Raw genomic sequence first — 20740 nt, forward strand, 5'->3', positions numbered from 1 at the left:
TATTATTCTTGCTGCCCGTTGGAAGGATTCAGAGCCACCTACATTTCAGATGTGGCTTAGTCGATTTCTGGCCACCTATAAACAGGTGATTTCAATTTATGCTACTAGAGGTAAAAAAGTTAGACTTCTTGGAGCTCAGATCTGGGCCCCAATTTCTAACTGGTATTCTAATATGAGGCCCCCTGCTTTTCTTGGCTCGATCTGACTTGTTTGGTTTACTGTTATTTAAATTATTTGAATACACAATATATTTAATCCTGTTTTCTTTTTCTTTTCATGTTAGTATATGTTTCTTTGGCTGATATATTTATTAATATGTTTGTTTATTCTTTTTGAAGTATGTCATATTTCTATACATTTGTTAATCTGTATTGTTGTATACTTTGAATGTATGTTGCTCAATTAAAAAAAAATAACAATAAAAAAAAGATCATAAATGTGCACAATTCACAACCTCGACTTTAAACGCCGATTCTAAACAGGATTCTTATACAGGCATCCTTAATCAATTTCATAGGCCAAGCTATCATGCATAGCAAGTGATAGCACAGGTAATAAAAGTTGAGACAGCATGACAGATGTTATCTGGCTTATGGTTGCAAAAAATAATATAGGCTTCCTGATAAAATAAAAACCTCTCTGATAAAAACAGTGGCTGTATAAAACGCTTTCTGATATCACAATAAAACTTACAAAAGAGAATAAAATGCATTGTAGATTGGGTGGGTTTCCCGTCATATGGGCTCTCTTACAGGTTTTTGGACCACACATCTCTTTTTGGAAATGCAACATGTTGACGGTTTCTTCCTACAAAAGAAAGAAAAAGACTAGATGGCCACCATTACATGCAAAGTAGTCCATGCACTATGCACTGCAACTCTCATCCTTGTGCAAGGAACCCAGGCAGCTTACAATCACTTCTAGATGCCAAACTCCCACTTCACATTGAGGTATTACAGTCAGTCTACATCCACAATCAAATGGCATGTCAGTGTCTTGCCTATCAGGCATGGTTCCCTATGCATCATATAAATGATGCAAATGTCACCCACTTCCATTATGAGTCCATTTACGGACCTGGCCGCACTTACTTAGAGAGCATGAGTCGACATTGCTATGCATAGAGATACTTACAATATACATGTATATGCAGGAATGAGTTGTCTCTACATGCAGATTAGTGGTTGTATGAAATTATGCTTGTTCATGAGGGTACACATTCCTGTTGGTTTGGTGCTTGTCATATGGCACTGTTCAAAGGGAATTGCCTTAGGGTATGTAAGATGGTGGGGATGTGCAGAAGAATAGCAGTGGAATAGGTACTGGAAGGGCATGCACCAGTGTTGTTCTCTTGCAGGGTCACCCTCACTGGATATGACAGTGTTCTATCTGTGGGACGAAGATATGCCTAAAAGCTGATCAGAATATTGTATCAATGGTGTATTTACTAAGTTCACAATATTTGCAAAAATCGGTCATGCTACTTATTTTGCTCACTAGATATGCCAAATATGCCATACGGTCGACACACATTATGCTACACATTAAAGTTGTAATTGATTTATCATATGGTGTCACCCCTTCGTGTATATTCTAGCTGCCACATTTCATTGGGAAGTAGTCATGTTAACACATAAACTCACTGCTTTAACACCTCCCCTCTACCATGCATTCCATTCTTATTGTGGTCCGCTCTTATAAAACACATGCCATTGTCTGTTACTCTGTGAGTATTTCTACAGTTTGACCATCGATTTCATGGCCGTATGTATGAAGCCGTTTTGTGGTCACAAGCCCTGTGATCTGCAAAACCACTGGATTTACAACCACAAAATTGCTTTTCATCGTGTATTAAACCCATTTTGTGACTTAGTATAGACTTTCTGAATTGTAAAATGGACCGAATGGCTCACTGAAAATAGAGAATAGGAGGAGGAGTCAATTCACTATGAGATGTATCAGTGGTTTATCGCAATTGCAAATCACTGCAATATTACTGAATCCTCATGTATTTTAATGAAAAATCGCCTATGGTCTCCTGCTGTGTGATGTGGTATTGCACATTATTTACAGATGATTGCTACTATTTCAGGAAACGTTGGTGTGTCCCAGATTTGCTATTGCTGGGGATGGTCTTGGTCTGGCAGTGGCTGTTTTTGTGTGGGTACTTTGCTCAACTGTAAATAAATGGTGTGCATTATGGTCTGCAAGTTTTTTATGGAGCCCCTTAATGTATCTAATTTCGGGTCATTGTGTTACATCCACCACACGTTAAATGCTCTAGCCATATGAGGTTGTCAGCAGGCGGTGTGCTTTTCACTGGCTTTATATGCTTTGCCTCTGATACAGATAGGCTTCAATAACGTTTTCTACAAGAATATGGTAGGGAAGGTAATTTATTTTATTTATTTTATGCATCTTGTAAAGCGCTAGGTTACACTAGCAAGTGTGTCCCCGCGCTATTGAACTGTTGCCGCTTCAGCTATAGGTTACATCCAGCCTAAGTAGAGTCCTTCTAAGGTAAGAGTCTTAGGCTTTGGGGAACAGAATTGTTTTGAGTTCTCTTCGGAATGCAGGCTCTTTGTTGGGTTATTAATAATAATAATAATACTGAAGTTTACATAGCGCAAAAAGCTACCTTAAAGACAGAGCTGTCCCGGCGCTCTAGTAGCAAGTAACGCATGCAGGGCGATATCGGGAGCTGGGGCCAGACCTAGTTATTGCTAAAAAGCCATGTCTTCAATGCTTTCCTGAAACAGGTTTCTGTGTTTGCATGGCGGAGGTACCCAGGCATGGCAATCCACATTTTAGCTGTTCTTGCAGAGAATGCCCTACCTCCCAGAAGGGCTTTCGCAAAGCGGGGAACACAGAGCAGATTCTGAGAGTTTGACCGCAGAGAACGATTCTGCTTATTGAAGCAAAGTCTTAGTTTGAGATAGCTTGGACATTTTCCCTTACGTGCACAATATGCCAGAATCAGGGCCTTAAATTCTATTTTTTTTGCTACTGGGAGCCAGTGTAGCTCCTGTAGGTGCGGAGAGACATGAAGCCGAAAGGGAATACGTCTGATCAGTCTCGCAGCCACATTCTGCACCATCTGCATATGTCTAATCGAATATTTAGGCAGGCCGAGATATAAGCCGTTCGAGTAGTCCAGCCTGGATGTTACATTGGTGTGGACTACGGATTTATGGCAGTCTTCTGGCAACAAGTGTAAGAATTTCCGGAGGTTTTTTAATTTGCTAAAGCACCTAGCGGATACTTGTTGAATTTGGGCTGAGAAGGAGCGGTCGGTCTCCCATCTCACCCCCACATTTTTGATACTAGAGCTGGGAGAGGGCGGAGGGCCCATTTCCGAAGGCCACCATAGATCTGGAGCAGGCACTGGTCTCTTTCCAAAAAACAGCACCTCTGCTTTTCCCGCATTAAGTTTTAGTTTATTTATGTTCATCCAGAGGGCTATGTCGCGCAAGCACCCTTAAAAAATCCCAAAAGTCTCAGCTGTCTGCTCTTGATAGGAGAAAACCAGCTGGGTGTTGTGAGCGTAAGAAATTACCTTCACACCCCAGTTGGCAATCAAAGAGAAGAGTGGAGCTGAATACACATTAAAAAGTAAAGAGGTCAGCGCAGAGCCCTGAGGGATGCCACACCAGAGCGGGTTGGGTTTTGATGCAAATGGACGTAGGGCAACTCCTTAAGTATGGCCACTGAGGTAAGATTTCAACCAGGTCAGCACCTTCCCTCCAAAACCTGTATCCTTCAATCTCTGAACCAGCCGAGCATGGTTGACAGTGTCGAATGCTGCAGACAGATCCTGGAGCACCAGCAATGCTGATTCCCCTGAATCTAATGCCCATCTCACTGATTCTGCCACCTCAAGGAGGGCTGTCTCCGTGCTAAAGCCCGCCCGGAAGCCATACTGTGTCTTATACATGGTTTAGTCTTCGCTTGACCCTTTTGTTAGCTTTATCACTTGTAAACCAACCTAATGCAATAATGGTAAGGAGTTCTTTAAAAATGTGGTCTCCTGTTTGTTTTTTTCTGGGGATTATACCACCTGCCTTGGAATCTACAAACAGAGTCCAATGTACATGGGTCATTAACGAAGTGACATGCTGTTTCGAGGTTGCTGTAAAGATTGGCAAGGTGTGCCAACATTGCAGTACCAGGCTGTTCTATTGTTGAGCATAGGATAGTTACTAGTGGCGCAACAGTCTCCTGAATGTGTACTTTCTGTGGTCCCCTAGATTTTGATCTAGTGTTTTCTGGGCCCACGTGCTTACCACTGGTCCTCCAATGGACCTTTTTTCTCCAACTGAGGGGTGATGGGAGTTAACATTGACATCAATCAAATTCAGTTACCGATTCAGTAATCGGTAACTAGGGTCATAAAGGTTTATTTAATTATTCAAAATCAAGTATATATACACACTTCTTAAAACCATGCTATAGAAATACCAAATAGCCACAGACAGTCCTAGCCTGGAAACAAAGTGAAGGCTGTCTAATATAAGGCGAACAAGCAATTCAGTCACAGCAATACAAAAAAACAAAAGTTGCAAGTTCAGTTGTGTATGCATGAATGAATCTAGACTCCCTATGATAGAGTTCCTGCTAAAGGGTGGTTCAAAAAATCTAAGGAGTCTCTAAATCAGAAATTTCCATAAAGGAAATCAAACAAGGAAAGGAAAAGTAGGGAAGGGGTCAGCATTTCATAAGCTCGGTCAATAGTTTTATATGGGTCAGAGAGTAAGTGTTAGCCTAAGCCACACTTAACAAAGAATTAAAGTAAGCATAGAGGTCTAAACCTCTCAGAGCCGAAAGGAATCTGCGGCAAGGAAACCTGAAAGGATCAGGAAAGCAACTGTTAAGATTGAAAGGGGCATCTGCATCAGCATCTGAAAGGAATCTGGAAAAGTTCTGAACTCAGATGGTGTGAAAACTAAATTATAACACAGAAAGTCTTCTAGGTCAAACCCCTTTGGACACATCATCAGGGGCCCACTGTTCTTGTCCATTTTTCATGTTGCAAACTGCAACATTGGGGGAAAGTCTCACACTGGACATGGGAACAACATCTCCTTCTCATGCACAGGTCTCATCACACCATTGCTCAATAGGCCTTTCAGTTAACGCCCTGATTCTACATGTTCTTTCATTAAAGTCTTCTTCTCAAACTCTCTATCGCTATATCCAAGGTTAGACTGATGAGACTATGTGATGGTGGCAATGACCCCACCAGCTCAGAAGTAAGTTTTACTGCACCGTATTAATTTTCTACATTATGGCAATGAGCCAACTACAAATGTATTGTGGGAACTGATGTTTCTGTTCCCTCCACGTTTCTGGCCCCTACACATGCAAATTGAGTCCCTGGCCGACAAACACTCATATGAAAGTCTGGAAGCAAAACATACAAATACTGCTGTAGCTTTTAACATTTGGCATGAAGTGGGTCAGAAAAGTAACTCAGCATTGTGATTGAATGCTTCTGGTCAAATTTCAATGTTTGAGACTGGATTTTGGTTGCAATACATTGATACATACCATAACAATTTGTTAATTAGAAGGGATGCCCTAAACTCCCCCTTCCAAACTGAGATACGTTAAGGCATGGGTACTCACAATACATGTTCTGGGGGGAAAACATGGCGGCAGCTTGCTGAGCTGCTGCTGTGCTCTGTACCTGGGTTCCCGTCTGCAACCGATTGAGTTGATTTTCCAGATGTTGCCGGGCTACAAATTGAGGCTGTGTAGCCTCTGAAGTTGCCGGGCTGTCTTTTCCATTACCTTGGAGCCCTTGTGAGCCTTTTTTTGAGCCTTTGGAGCCTTTGCATTTCTCGGCTTCGCTTTCCACGATCTCCATTACGCCCCATGTGTCTGGAAGGGGCGTGTTGTTCATCGGCAGAAGCTGCTGCTGACTCGGCGTCCTTGGTGTTCTCCTTCTCGAGCCTCAGCCCGTGTCCGAGTGTGTTGGTGCCGCTGCAGGCTGTATCGAGCTTGCAGGTTTAAAGTATTGCCGCCCTGGAGCTTCGGCGGGGGCACAAGACCTGCAGTCTTCTCCCGGGTCTTCGTGGAGCTGCCGCAAGACCCACCATTAGCGTTAGCATTTTGGATGTAACAGCAGAGGTGGGGGAGACGACTGTAAGCAGCTGCAGCCATAGTATCGACGGGTGCAGCGGATCAAAGGTGGTGCGGGCTTAACGCTAGCTGGGGGGCCCAGCAACAAAGGTGAGACATGTCCTGTACCAGCGAGTTGTAGGGCACTGGAGTCAGAATCAGGGTGTGCAGCACTTTCAAGGAAGGATAAGCGCAAGGGGTCAAAAAAGGGGTAAAAAAAAAGTAAAAACGCACAAGCCTCCGTAGTTATTAATTCCAACTCCGGCCCCAACCTATGTATAGAGGTGGCAGAGCTAGTTCTTACTCCTGTCTCTGGCAATACTAGTGTACCAACAACAAAAAAGAAAGTTTCTTCTTTCTTGACTGGGCAGGTCAAGGCCAAATGAGCCTTTATGTGTAAAATAGCCAGGGGCCCTAAAGACTCTAAGCCTAGCAGTAGTTCTGGGTCTAAGATAACTCCATCGCTCCGGTATTATTTCAAAGTGGTCCCCCAAGTACTACTGCTTTCAGAACAGCTCTCACCCAAGGGCTCTCCAGAAAAAACATTGTTATCTACTGGGGTTTTGGGTCCTGAGGAGGCGGTGATTGCTGGGGTCACGCCAAGTGGTACACTAAGCAGTATGGCAGCGGACAGAACAGCGGTTTTGGATATGGTCCCGGAGCCTAGTGTGGCAAGAGTGGAGACTAACATGGGAGCTGCTGTAACATCAGCAATAGCCGTAACAAACGAAAGTGAGATTTTAGTTCCTGTGCCTGTAGTTTCAGAGTCTTTTTTTCACCCCCACCTCTTGCTTTAGGTCTAGCTCCGCTACTTGTATTGGCCCCACCACTCCCTCTATTGGGGTACCTTGATGGAGGTATACCACAAGGGGATATTGTACAAGACAGTACGTCTGCCCTCCTTTCCAGTACACTGGCTGACAGCTGCAACAATACAACTTTGACCGCCTCCCTACATGCCTCCCTACAGGCAATGTTTACATCTTTGTCTGCAGATATAAAGAACGGGTTTGAAACCCATGCAGCAAACCAGGCCGATATTAGGTGTTTCTGTGAATCTCTTGACAATAAAATCAGTGGTCTTCCTTTAAGAACAGAAACATTAGAGGATAGGGTAACGGGCTTGTCCCTGTATCTGGATGAAGCAAAGGCGGATATTACTCAACTCAGGAAAGAAGATCAAGCGTTGGCGGAGAGGATCGAGACGCTCGAAAATAATGCCCAACGGAATAATCTCCGCATCTTGAATATCCCGGAGGATAGTGAAGGCTCAGATATTAAGCAATACGTCATCCTGCTGTTCAAAGAAGCATTACGATTGGATCAATCTGTGGAAGAGCTAGCTCTTGATATCCAACGTATGCATAGAGAGCCCTTCAGAAAGAGCCCCCAAAGGACTAAGCCTAGATAAATCTTGGTGAACTTTCATACGTATTCTGTTAAGGAAGCTATTCTTAATCTGGCCCTTAAGCAGAAATCTGTGAGTGGGAAGGGATTTAATTTCCAGATCCGATCCGATCTGTCCAGGACCACTCTTGACAAGCAGTGGGAGTTTGGGAGGAGGCTTGAGGCTTTTAGAAGCTACGGTGCGGTAGCCCAACTAGTCTTTCCCGCCGCACTGAAAGTAATGTATAAAAACAGTATGCACAACATCAGGTCAGTGCAAGCAGATGATGAGCCATTGCTAGCTATGCTTCCTAAAAGTAGATTTTACTTCCTGCCTTAAGTTGTTCTTACTGCACAATTCCTGATCGCCCACCACCCCACCCTTGATTTTATGTTTTTTGCAAATATTACTTTCTATATGTTGTGCTTTCTGTATAATCATACATATGCTGTGCTTATTATCCATTAATGTGACCTTTGGTTATTAAAATTTAGGCAGGGTCCTTTATTAAAGTGTATAAGAGCATGATTTAATGGCTGTCATGAGTTTGTGCTTATGGTGCATCTGTTTTGGTTGGATGGGGTGTTTGGCATCATAGTAGTGCACTCGCGGTCTGTTGCTAAGCAGTACATTTTCTTATGGGGCAGAGTTACTGTGCGTACACAAACTTGCATTGTGATTTAGTCATGGAAGTCATTCAGTTGTTGTAAACCTGTGATGGAGCAGGGTTTTTGTGAAATAAAACCTGCTCAGATTGAACCCCTCACTGTGTTAAATATTAACCAAAAAACGTATGACACTAATAAAATAAGACTTAAGGGGAAAGATGAAAACTGTGCAAGCGCGTGCTGGGAGTATTAGAGTAGGCCACAAATGTACATGACTAATGTAGAAAATAAGTTAAAAGGGGGCCACCTGGAGACCGCCCTGCCCATCCTCTCTGCACCGGGCCGCTTAAAAGCCTCTTGCGTCTCCCGCTTCGCGGGAGATGCTGCACTGCCATATCCACTGCTCGCTGCCACTGACCACAGGACTCTATCGACCAGAGACCCGCGGGGGCCGCCTGGTGACCGCCCCGCCCCTCCTCTCTGCATCGGACTGGAAGTACTTAGGGACACGCGCCGGTCGAAGCCCGGGACTAGGGCGGGACCGTCTGAGGCCGTCGTTGGCTGGAGGAGGCTGGGCTGGGTCACCCCTCGAACGAGACAATAATCCAGAGTGAGACTTCTACTTATTGTTTGATGCATGTTTGTATTATAGTCTGCGAGTCCCTATTAGTTCCAGCTAACTCTGATAGTACAAGGCCTACTAGGGCTTGGGGCTATGGCACTACGAACAAGAAAGGGGAAGCAGGAAGCGTTTTGTTCCATTGGGTGGAGTATTACCGGGACCTTAGATAACTTCATAACAAGAGCTGCAGTGGTTCTTGAGCATGAAATAGCTCTCACAGAAAATGTCTGTCACTGGAATCTTTACATTCAAAGCGATCCTCACTGGGCATTATTATGGCTGCAAAAACACCTGAACAGCCCTGTAATCAGATACTAAACCGTGATAGCTTTCTAGAAGTCAGCATAGGGCCAGGTGGGTTGTTTCCAGGGGCTTCTGTGAATACCACAATAGAAATCAGCTTATCTGAAGAAAGTGGGAAACCTGTAACAAGTACCCTAAAGGTTCCTACTGACCTCCCATTCACAAAGCATGTCTCGGGCCTTGTGCAAACTGGTAAAAGGAAGCGGGGGGAGGACGTCAAACGGGTAGATGTTCGAAAGTAATAAAAACCATCAACAAATGTGGGAACGTACCTACATCTACCATATCTACATCAAATAACCCTCCACAGAGACTGCCCATTAAAACCCTACCCACCCCTATGCCTCAGCCACCTAAACAATCTTCCTTAACTTTACAAATTCCCGAAGGCCCTGCAGAACAAGTGGAACAAAAAATGAGGTCATTCATGCTCCCACTAATAGAAAGAATGAAGGTGATAAACGAAAACGTGGGGAAGTTGGAGCGGGCTACCTTAAGTAACACTCAGACACTAGAAACTCTTGTAACCAGCATGCACACCCATGGTCCTGCTCCACAATTAAAAAAATGAATAAGACTAGTAATAGCTTAGCATATACAACCCCTTTAACATCAACTACCACAGCGAAGGGGCCACAAAAGCTGACTATCACTGAGACCCGTAAAGAGACTGAAAGGAAAAAGCCAACGAGTATATTAGCAGTAGAAAACACCAAGGGGGTAGATGGAAAAAATCTTGGATTATTAAATCAAGCTGGGGAAAACTATACCATAGTAAAGAGTATGAAAAATGTAGTTAATCTACCAGTTATTGATCTCCCTCCACAATCCACCCCGCTGGTGATTATTGTAGGTAATGTTCCACCCCTCCCTGAAGGAACAAAAGAGGATTTTGGTCAACTTAAAAATAAAGTAGCACATTGGCTGTCCCGTAACACAGAAGAAGGTCATACTATCATGCACAACGTTATTATGGTCCGCCGCTTTTCCTGGGTGGGTAGCTCCAGGAAATCAAGAGGGGGAGACTGTGTAGTGGTAAACTTAAACAACCCCTTGCCAGTTGAGAGGATATTTAGAGAAGTAAGCTCTGGTGCAGTTTATAGGGGTCAAGGCATTGATTTACCGCCACTGGGTTTCTTCTATAGGGATGGATCTCAAGGGAAAAACACCTTGAGGCGCCTTGGTTGGTTTGACATACACAGGGATCACCTCAGGCCTGGCACCCTGTCTTTTAGGGAAGCAAAGGAAATTACCTGGGGAGACTTCAATCATTTTTCACTACCACAGGGTCTAAATAGATATGCAGCACTCTCAGGCCTGAATGACTGCGACTGACTCAGAGGCTATGTGACCAGCCTATACCATACCTCTAGTAGCTGTGCACCAGCAGATACATCTGCTAAAGGTGAAGGGTCTCCCTCAGAAACAACACTCGCAGTGTCAAATCTAGAAACATCGGGCCTTGCTGCAAGAACTGGGCCTGGGGACAATGAACCTACTAGGATAACCACTGCTGATTGCCCCAGGGAGGTATTCTTTGACCCTCCTGATAATCAAGCCACAGAGGATGATTATAATGTATTATCATGGAATATCGCACGGCTGGCCGGTAAGGTGCAGTTTATCAGAAACTTCTCAGTAATATATCTTCAAGAGACGTGGCAGGTTAACTGCAACCTCTCATTGGTAGGGTATAAATCCTTCTATGCCCCTGCAATACCAGTAAACAGTGGGAGAACGAGGGGCGACATGGTTATATTTACTTCCTTGGCCCTAAGATGTAACATCAAGGTCATCTCCTGCGACCATAGAGATCTACAGGCAATTGTGTTGGGGCGTCAGAATGCTAGCCTTGTGTTATAAATTTTAATAATGCTGTACACAGAAATGAGGGATGCAAAATAACCGAACTGAATAATTTTGTGGAGCAGTGTTGTGGCCCTTATAGAAACAACTTCATGATTTCAGGTGATTTTATTATCCACCCGTGTGGTGAACCTAATCTCATCACTGTGGGCACACTGGGCTGTGCATTGATTGAGGGACTTCACTTTAAGCATTCTGTACAGGGAAATGCTCTCAACGATTTGCTTAGCAAGTATGATTTGTCCTCTGCTATGAGCTTTGCTTCGCCATCAAGTAAACAAAGGGAGCCGACCTTTAAAGGATGTGGCGGTGGATCTTTTATAGGTCACATTTTGTTTTCTAGAACTATTTTTTCTTCTTTAAAGGGTTTTTCAATTTTAGCAAGTGCCCATAGTGACCATAACCCAGTTTTTGTTAACATGGGTGGGAATCTTATGAAAAAAAAGACAGAGTGATAGGCCCAGTCATGTTAAAGCCAACTGATGGTAGGCGTCGGTTGAAATGGACTCGAGTAATTCCGTCCCTGTTTTATTAAATGCTTCAAGAAGCCTGTGCAGTAGAATTCTCATGCTGTTGGAACCCTGAATCCACTGCCAAGGGCACCCTCTATGCCTTTGAAGGGATTGTCTCTAAAGTAGGTAGTCTGTTATCAGTCCCAGGGAATAACAGGGCATCTAGCGAGCCCAAATGGTTTTGCCCTTTATGTTCTAAAGCCGCCAGAGATCTTAAAGCGGCATTAAAAGTATTCCCCAGGGACAGAATACAGATCCGTAATCTGCGCAACATTTATAAAAAAGTGATGACCTCCCGTAAAAGTTAATTGAGGGAGGCCACCTGGCGGGAGCTTCTAGATCCCTTGACCCTTTCTAGCAGCTCATGATTCTGGAGCATCATCAATAGACCCCTATTTCCTATGGAAAGAGCAGAGGAAGTGGGCACAAATATATCAGAGGAAGAAGGCGTGTCCCACTTTGCTACCATCTTTAAAAGCACATCTACTCTGTCGCAGCTGCCAGTAAAGACCTCGAATGAGGATGTATTTGTATTCACACTAAGAGAAGTGGAGGAATATATTGATAATCTCACAGCTAAGAAGGCACCAGGCCCTGACGGTATCCCTCTGGACCTTTATAAATCTAACCCTTCTTTTTGGGCAGCAATCCTGGTTGCGGTGGCGAACGCCGCAGCTGAGGAAGGGTGCCCAAAATCCTGGGGAGTGTCTACAATTGTGCCTGTGTTTAAGAAGGGAGACCGTAACTGTACCCTGAACTATCGACCAATCGCCCTTATTGATTCCGTGGTAAAGGTTATAGGTGGAGTCATACTAAAAAGATTGACTGCTTGGGCTGAAGAGAACAAGATCCTTTCGGATATCCAGTATGGGTTCCGACGAGGCCATTCGACCATGGCACAATGCCTCAACCTTTACCTAATCCTAGAAAAGTACACATTGCCAGCCCAGGGACAATTTACATGGATCTTTCATCCGCTTTTGACTGCGTCAATCGGGGAAAGTTATGGCAATCCATCAGGGCCATGGAGGTGGAGTCAAACATAGTGGGCTTCCTGATGAACTACACAGAGACACAAGGGCTAATATCAGATACGCCTCAGACATAAAGGCAACAAGGGATTTTAATATCGAAAGGGGGGGTACGACAAGGGTGTATCTTAGCCCCTTTCCTCTTCAACCTTTATATCAATGACTTAGAAGAGAAATTTCCCGCATGTGGGACGCCAGACACTGCCCGTCTTGCTATACGCAGACGACGCAGTCCTCTTGGCTCGTACCCCCAAGAGCTTACAAACCCTGCTTGACACTTTTCGTGGGTTTATGGAAGAGAAAGACCTATCCATAAACAACTCTAAATCCTACGTCATGAATGTAGGGCTGCGCCCTAAAAAACAGTTCCCTTTTAAGGTAAACGGTGTCAGTGTGCCAATTTTCACAACCTTTTCTTACCTGGGTGTCTTACTGGATGATCGCCTGAATTGGGCCGCTCTGTTAAATACAAAAAGGGGAGAGGTCACCAGGGCTAATGCAGCTATATTTGGATTTGATGCCAAAATGGGCAATCAACCGGTGGCAGCAATGGTAAAGATTTATCAGGCCAAGAATGTGTCTATAGCTAACTATGGGAGCGATCTATGGGGGTATATTAACTTAGAGGGTTTACAGGTGATGGGAAATCACTCTTTAAAGCAGTTGTTGTGTGTCCCAAAAGGTACAGCGAACCTGACGGTTCATGAGGAACCTGGACTTCCATACATGTGTGACATTCTGGCTATGCGCCCCTTAATTTTCGGGCTCAAATGTTGGCTAATCATCTTGTATTTACTCACAAACTTTTAAAAGAGATCTTTAGCCTGGATCATATGATTTACATTTCATGGTTAAAATACTTAAAGGGGTGTTTTAGCGAGCTGGGGCGTCCGGACCTGTTTTTTAAACCTGATAGTATCACTAGGGGAGATGTGGCTTTTGTTAAACAGTCTTTTATTTTGCGGAATAAAATGGAAAGAGAGGAGAAAGAACTGTTAAAGGTCAGTGTCCGTAAGCACTTGTTGCTTAAGACATCTCTAGATCTAGAGCCATACCTATTGTTGCCGTTACCTGCTTATGAGCGATTTTTATTAATCAGGTTCAAAATGGATTATTTCCACCTTTTATTAGCTGTTCCTAGGGGGTGTTATAAAGGTAAAGTGTTAGCACCGAGTGGCTGCGATAATATGTCTCCACAGGACCTGCTGCACTTCATGCTTGTTTGTAAATTTTATGAAACACCTAGGAAGCACTTTTTAAAATATCTTTTAAAAAAGCTAAATTTTACAGAAGGTACGCCCCGTACTTATTATCTACAAATGTTAAAACCAGAATGTATCCCATTTGTGGCTGGATTCTTGAAATGCTCATTAAGGTACAGAAAATGTTTGGATATTTAAATGAACAGGCTGATGCGTTTTTTCATCAAATAATTTGTTTTTATCTCTTTTACTGTAATGTTCTCCTTACAGCCTATTTATTGATTGCATATTGGAATTTCTGTACTGTATGTTTGGGATTTTATACTTACTGCAATATATATTATGTATTTTTAAAGTGGGCTACAATGTATCTGTAACTTGTAACTTTTATGGTTTCCTATCGTGTGAACCGAATAAAGTTTATTGAATGAATTAGTCAAAAGTCGAGTGATTATTTTTCACTAACAAAACAAAAATAAAAGTGCAGCGTGTAATGAAAAGAAAACAAATGAAAACATTCAAAGTGCGTTTGATAGCAGAGTTTTATATAGTGATAATTAATGCATGTATTTGTGTTTCCTAAAAGTATGGTTTGCTGCCCTCACCCCCCGAGACTCTACCCTAATCAGACATGACCCCAACTCATGGTCCATTACTTATCCTCCTAATCTCTCAAAAAATGCTAAGAATTTTTAAAAAACTTAAATTGCTCATATGGCATCCTGAAACACTCATTGTAGACAACTACCTCAGCCTTTCCTCCAGATAAAAAACAGCTACATCTTCCACTCCAAACGCCCCTCCAAATGGAAGAGCATCTTCCTTTAACACCTCCCAATATCAAAATCTATCAAAATTCCTTATGGATTCAAACTATCCACTACCCCGTCCCCAATTTTTCGCGCAGAAATCAACATCTCCATATTTAAAACCGGTAACATTCTCATACAATCCTCCAAACACCACCTCTCCATCTTTGAGCAGCACTTCCAGACTCTGTCCTTCCATCTATCCAGAAGATGGAGAAGTGTGGCTCACCAGTGGGGAAGTGTGGCTCACCAGGTTAGAGTAGGCAGACCCAGAAGCAGAGGTCGGCCCGGGACCAGGGTTCAATTCCCGACGCGGCAGGGTTTGGAACCCAAATGTCCACGGACCTGATAATTCTCGCTTCGGTGCCTACTTGAATCAGGGGTTCACGCTCTGCAACTCTGGGCAATAGCTTGCTCAATCTCCACTACGGCCCACGCAGCGGGATACCTGGCTTTCACCTTGGGGGTGCCCAGCTGGGCTATCCCACAGGGAAAAACCAGGACGGGTTCCCAAAGCAAGCGCCGAGATACCCTTTGTGGTTATAAGTGCGCTATATAAGAAACTACATTACCATTACCATTTACCATCCAAACCCTTGTCTAACTCCCCTACTACTCACCCTCTCAACGCCCTTTGGCAGTCTTTATTTCCCCCGACTCAAATCCTCCCTCCCCCCAATGTCTCTACAACTAATGCTGTACCCCAACTCTCTTCATCCAGTCACACAGTCTCTCCTGAGAGCCTCCCTCACCCCCAAACTACATAATCGGTCTCCCTAACTCTCGCCGTCTCCGATGACTTTCCCCCTCCAACCCCTAATGTTTCCCCAGACCACACTCCTGCCGCCGTTTCCCCTCCCCGGAACCCCCTAATTCTCTTAATTTGACCCAGACCCCATTCTTACCCTCTTTGAACTGTAGTCCTACCCCTACACCCACTGTCGCCTACCCCCTCCCCCATGACGGCTTAGCACCTTCTCAAGCCCCTACTCTGAACTCTAGGAATGTCCTGACCTCCTCATCGGACATCCCTACTTCTTACAACCCAGACTCTCCTCCTATCCCCCTTCCTGAACTGTCTCGATTACCTCACACCAGGTCTTCTCCGACCAAAACAGAAGCCTTCCTTCCCCCACCCCTTCCCTAACTGTGCTCTCCCACACCCTTTTAATTCAGACTCTGTCCAACATTGAACGCAATCTCACAACCTTGACGACTGAACTAACACGGCTGAGAGAAGATGTCAACTCCCTCTACTCCAGATTCCTATCAACCCGCTCTAACTCCGTTGACCCTGTCCCTCAAGACTCATCGAATCCTCAACTTTGGAACACCACTTCCCTTAGCTGCCGTTCTCATAGGCCCCACCGCACATCCAATCATCTCACCGCTTCTGACCTTTATACTCTCTGCAACACCCACCCTCCTAACTCTTCTAGAAACATTCCTCCCCCTCCTCACTCCAATATCACCATTATTTTGGGGCCCAGCAGATTCCCCCTCTCCTGTCTCCCCAGTCCCCCTCCCCAACGCACCACCATCCATTCACGCTTCCCCTCACAGACTTCCCTAAACCCCTCTCCTGCATTCTCCCTAATTCCAACATTTCTGTCATTGTAGGGACCACCAGATCCCCACCCTCTCCCATCTCGCCCCGGCCCCCTTCCCAACGCATAACCATCAAGCCACGCTCTCCCCCCACAGACTTCCCTAAACCCATCTCCTGCATGCTCCCGAGCTCCAACATTCCTCTCATTGTAGGGACCACCAGATCCCTACCCTCTCCCATCTACCCCGACCCGCGCCCCAACGTACTACCATCCATTCATGCCCACCCCCCAAAGACTGTGATCTAAACCCCTCACCTGCATGCTAGTGAACTGCTGTTCAGCTGTCAGGCATGCAACTGAAATTTCAGAAACCATTCTTAGCTAAAACATTGACATAGCCTTCCTCACGGAAACCCGGCTCAATGACCACTCTACTTCCAGCCTTCCCTTACTTTGCCCCTGGGTTACTCTATCATCAGAAAAGACAGGACAGAGAGGATAGGGGGTGGACCCGCGTTTATTTTAAAAAATGCACTCCAACTTTCCCTTGTCAAAAATCCTTCGAATACCTTGAAACCAAACTTACGTCTCGAGGTTTTCCCCCAATTCGACTGCACAGTAACTATCACCCACCTGGTGACCCACTCCCCTTCGTCGAGGAACTATCCGAACTTCTTAACCAATTGGGATTCTCCTATTAACATGCCTAGAGAATCTAGATTTCATTAAAGACACGGAGGCTCACATTATGCAATGACTTTTAATTGCAGATCCAAGCCAGTCGCATCACAATATAAAGGTTCCAATAAGAACACTGAGATGAAGTAATAGATAAAACATAGCAACCAAAAAGTCTCTTTTAAATCAGGCGAAGAAAGAAGATGTAGTAGTTTCCAGAAGATTCAAAGTTAAACGAGAATGAAGAAGTCAACCAGACGATTCCTTGAAGATGAAACATCCAAAGAAACTTATGTAGATGGATTACCTGAAAGAAAGGAGACAATGAAAATTGTATCCTAGAAAAAAAGGTAACCATAAAGAAACAAATCCTGAAATGAAAGGAAAATTGAACAATCATAAATAACATTTTAATACGAATATAGAATACATAAAATTCAAATAACATTCAGAATAAGGATATTATATCCACAACCAAACAGGGAACGGGATGGGTGGGATAATGTGAGCCTCCGTGTCGTTAATGAAATCTAGATTCTCTAGGCATGTTAATAGGAGAATCGCAATTTCATTACAAGAACGGAGGCTACATTATGCATGTTGGTAGCCCTGTAAAACTACATTAGACATGTGTTCAATAGGTTTACAATAATGTCTTGCAAAGGTATTAGCGTTAGACCAGTCAGCAGCTTTAAGGATATCATCTAGCTTACCTCCGGACCAAAGAGACGTACTTGCCATGGCACCTCTAATGGAATGAGCTTGAAATTTGGATATATCAATACCAGCTAGAGACATAGCAGATTTAACCCATCTGGCAATCGAGGCGGAGGAAATAGTGACTTTTAATTGCAGATCCAAGCCAGTCGCATCACAATATAAAGGTTCCAATAAGAACACTGAGATGAAGTAATAGACAAAACATAGCAACCAAAAAGCCTCTTTTAAATCAGGCGAAGAAAGAAGATGTAATAGTTTCCAGAAGATTCGAAGGTAAACGAGAATGAAGAAGTCAACCAGACGATTCCTTGAAGATGAAACATCCTAAGAAACTTATGTAGATGGATTACCTGAAAGAAAGGAGACAATGAAAATTGTATCCTAGAAAAAAAGGTAACCATAAAGAAACAAATCCTGAAATAAAAGGAAAATTGAACAATCATAAATAACATTTTTTTAATACGAATATAGAATACATAAAATTCAAATAACATTCAGAATAAAGATATTATATCCACAACCAAACAGGGAACGGGATGGGTGGGATAATGTGAGCCTCCGTTTTTTTAATGAAATCTAGATTCTCTAGGCATGTTAATAGGAGAATCGCAATTTCATTACAAGAACGGAGGCTACATTATGCATGTTGGTATCCCTGTAAAACTACAATAGACATGTGTTCCATAGGTTTACAATAATGTCTTGCAAAGGTATTAGCGTTAGACCAGTCAGCAGCTTTAAGGATATCATCTAGCTTACCTCCGGACAAAAGAGACTTACTTGCCATGGCACCTCTAATGGAATGAGCTTGAAATTTGGATATATCAATACCAGCTAGAGACATAGCAGATTTAACCCATCTGGCAATCGAGGTGGAGGAAATAGTGACTTTTAATTGCAGATCCAAGCCAGTCGCATCACAATATAAAGGTTCCAATAAGAACACTGAGATGAAGTAATAGACAAAACATAGCAACCAAAAAGCCTCTTTTAAATCAGGCGAAGAAAGAAGATGTAGTAGTTTCCAGAAGATTCGAAGGTAAACGAGAATGAAGAAGTCAACCAGACGATTCCTTGAAGATGAAACATCCTAAGAAACTTATGTAGATGGATTACCTGAAAGAAAGGAGACAATGAAAATTGTATCCTAGAAAAAAAGGTAACCATAAAGAAACAAATCCTGAAATAAAAGGAAAATTGAACAATCATAAATAACATTTTAATACGAATATAGAATACATAAAATTCAAATAACATTCAGAATAAAGATATTATATCCACAACCAAACAGGGAACGGGATGGGTGGGATAATGTGAGCCTCCGTGTCTTTAATGAAATCTAGATTCTCTAGGCATGTTAATAGGAGAATCGCAATTTCATTACAAGAACGGAGGCTACATTATGCATGTTGGTATCCCTGTAAAACTACATTAGACATGTGTTCCATAGGTTTACAATAATGTCTTGCAAAGGTATTAGCGTTAGACCAGTCAGCAGCTTTAAGGCTATCATCTAGCTTACCTCCGGACCAAAGAGACTTACTTGCCATGGCACCTCTAATGGAATGAGCTTGAAATTTGGATATATCAATACCAGCTAGAGACATAGCAGATTTAACCCATCTGGCAATCGAGGCGGAGGAAATAGCCTTATGAGGTTTTACAAAGGAAATGAGGAGTTGTTTCTCATTAAGCGGACGAAGGTTAGACATTGTCATATCATACGCTTTCATACATTCAACTACACAAAGTTTTGGAGAAGGATCGAAACGAGGATAGAAAATCGAATCAGACATGGTCTTTTTTCTTCTATAGACCTCAAATTTAACTCCAAATAAATTGTATGACCTATTAGAAATCTCCAGAGCTTTAACATCAGAGACTCTTCTACAGGAGATAAGGCAAAGAAGAGTTGCGAGTTTGATAGAAAGAAACTTTCTGCTCAAAAAGGAATTATCAGGCCAGGAAGTAAAGAGATCTAGAATTAAATTCACATCCCAGAGAGAATCATATTTTGGTCTCGGGGGTCTCTTTAAACGAATGCTCTTCATTACCCTACAAACAATAACATTTTTACCAATTGACTTGTCATTAATAAGGACATGACCAGCAGAGATCGCCGATCTATAACAGTTGATTGATCTATAACTCAATCCTTTGTCAAAGAGCTCAGCGAGAAAATTTACTATATCAACAATAGGTGCTTGAGTGGGATCCAAATTCCTCTCCAAGCACCAACGAAACCAGCATTTCCAGATATTGTTATATCTGTAGTGAGTTCCAGGTGCCCATGAGTCTCTGAGGAGAGTAGAAGCTGATGACGAAAGTCCTGAGACTTCGTTAGATCGCATGACACTCTCCAGGCAAGAAGGCTCAAACTCCCGGATAGGGTCATTAGGTGTGGATCTCCGTTTACGTCTGTAAGAAGATCTTTCAGGGAGGGAATGAGAAATGGAATTTCGAAGGTTAGTTCCAGAACAGTGGGGAACCACGCTTGTGATGGCCAAAAGGGAGTTATCAGGACTAGAGAGGAACGGTCTTGCCTCACTTTCTGCAAGACTCTCTGGATCATTGCAAATGGGGGAAAGGCATAAGCATTGATCCCAGACCAGGGTTGGAGAAATGCGTTCACTGCTTGGGCGCCAGGATCCGGCATCCAGCTGAAGTAACGCTCTAGTTGAAAGGTGAGGCGACTCGCAAATAGGTCTATCTCTATTGGACCCCAACAAGAATTTAATGAGTCGAAGACAGCGACGTTAAGTTTCCAATCGCTGTAGTCCGAAAGGAATCTGGAATTCCAATCGGCACAAACGTTGGATTTCCCCGGGTAGTATTCCACTCTGAGGGTAATTTTGTGTTCTAAACAGAACATCCAGAGTTTCCTTGCTAGGTTCGAAAGGTCGGCAGACTTCGTACCTCCCAACCGATTGATGTAGGCCACTGCTGAAACATTGTCCATTTTCAGAACAACCGATCTCCCTTGAATTGAGTGCTTGAAACTCATAAGGGCGTATAGGCCAGCAGTAAGTTCTAGGAAATTGATGTGGTAAGATGACTCTTCCTGAGACCAGATACCACCCGTATTCTGGTCTAGGAAACAAGCACCCCAACCATGAAGGGAAGCGTCTGATTTCAGGACAAAATCTGGTTCTGATCCGAAAATTGCTTTCCCATTCCAAGCTTCCAGGTTCTCTAACCACCAGTTCAGTTCTACTTTGGCCTCTAAATCTAGGGTGACTAGGTCTTCGTACCAGAGACCGGATCCAAGGCCTTTCCTTTTATCCTTTGTAAGGCCCGGTAATTCAGAGGACCTGGGAAGATCGCCTGGATGG

Source organism: Lissotriton vulgaris, chromosome 2_1 (genome assembly GCF_964263255.1).
Source record: "Lissotriton vulgaris chromosome 2_1, aLisVul1.2, whole genome shotgun sequence".
Taxonomy (NCBI): Eukaryota; Metazoa; Chordata; class Amphibia; order Caudata; family Salamandridae; genus Lissotriton; species Lissotriton vulgaris.